The following is a 1,942-nucleotide window of genomic DNA, read 5'->3' on the forward strand; positions in this document are numbered from 1 at the left end:
GAGTGGCTGCGTGGTAAGTAGCTTGTTTACGAACCACATGGTTCCGGGTTCAGTCCCACTGCGTGGCACCTTGGGCAAGTGTCTTCTACTATAGCCTCGGTCCGACCAAAGCCTTGTGAGTGGATTTGGTAGGCGGAAACTGAAAGAAGCCCGTGGTATATATGTATTTATATGTGTGTGTGTGTGTGTGTGTCTGTATTTGTCCCCCAACATCGCTTGACAACCGATGATGGTGTGTTTACGTCCCCGTAAATTAGCGGTTCGGCAAAAACGACCGATAGAATAAGTACTAGGCTTACAATACACCAGAAAATACAACTCTGCTTTCTTGACCCTTTAGAGAAAATAGCATCAGAAAAGGAGAATCTATGGCTACTTCTAAAATACAAGAGAACTTTTGCCACAAGATTGGATCCCTTCAGCTTGTTTTGAATGAAGAGCTCCAGTACCCACAACAATACCTTGTTGGTAACTTAAAGAAACAAGCTCATAACAACAATGCTATTTCTCAAGAAACTTGATTCTTGAAAGCTATGTCAGAAGTTTTTTGTGTGCATTGTGTCTAAACCCACTTTGGCGTTTCATATTGTTGTTTGTGAAATACAGGAGGCACTCTGAAGAAAATGTGCACCATTTCTAAGCACCTGACTGCAACAATTTCGCTGTCATCATGAGTGGAGTGTCAGATGACAAAAGGTGTCAGCGTTGTCACAGTTACTGCCGAATATCGGATACATTCCCTTTTGCATGGCGGCATTCTGTTTTTAATTAATTTAAATTGAATCTTGTGGTTGTCTCCTCTATCTTTTACGACTAAAATTAATCATTAAGCTAATGGGTTTTTTCTCCCCACTACAAGTAAATTTTAATTAATTAAGAGTTCTTAGCTCACTTCATTAAGTATATTCACACGGTCATTACTAGTTGAAGAAATAGCTTATCCAATTGTGATGATTCACCTAAGTTCATAGTTTGTCTTCTCTACTTGTTTAATGACTTGTTACTGCTATTGTATTGTTAGAGCATGTTTTCCAAGTTGAGAAGTCAATGTATAGCAGAAAACGAATCAAGTACTGAAATCATTGCGTTTCTCTCTCTCTCTCTCCCCCTCTCTCTCTTTCTCTCCCTTCCCCCCTCTCTCTCTCTCAATGTATAAATTTCTCCTCATTTTACAACATAACCCAATTACAGTCTGTGAGACTGTTTAAAATGTTTAGATTAGAATGAAGCGCTTCAAATCCAAAGAATGCCTTTAGATTATTTTCAGTGTCGAATTGCTTACAACTGTAATTCTTGCCAAAAAATAACTTCTTTCATAAAGTTGCGTTAACCTTTTACAGTGTAGGCTATTACAATACACACATCACGTATACACACATACTCACACACAGTCGCACATGCACGCAAGCATGCACACACACACACACACACACACACACACACACACACACACACTCATCTCGAGCGATGCAGAAAAGAGCACATATATAATTACAGAAATTATCATTGTTTTATACATTAATATGACTGTTCTTTATTTAATTCCTAATTTATGGTAACAAACCATGCCTAACAACAACAACACCACCACCACCACCACCACCACCATCGCCATCATTGATATTGTATGCTATAAAAACAGAAACGTTTCACGCCATCTGCAGAGATAATTACGTTTTCATGCTCCCATGATTATAGTATTTCGTTGGATTCCTACCTCGTCGTATATTAGCGACAATTTATTACAGGTAATTAATTACTTGAATTTTCTGAAAGGCAATTATACACCAGCATAAGTGAATCATAGGTTTTACGTTATTTTTGTTCATTATTGTTCATTTGAATAATACTTCTTTATATCTTTACTCTTTTTATTCATATTTATAGAGACGATGTGGCCACGCGGGTAAGCTGTAGGATTGCAAGCTCATACGTGTAGAGT

Source organism: Octopus bimaculoides, chromosome 6 (assembly GCF_001194135.2).
Source record: "Octopus bimaculoides isolate UCB-OBI-ISO-001 chromosome 6, ASM119413v2, whole genome shotgun sequence".
In the NCBI taxonomy this organism is placed as follows: domain Eukaryota; kingdom Metazoa; phylum Mollusca; class Cephalopoda; order Octopoda; family Octopodidae; genus Octopus; species Octopus bimaculoides.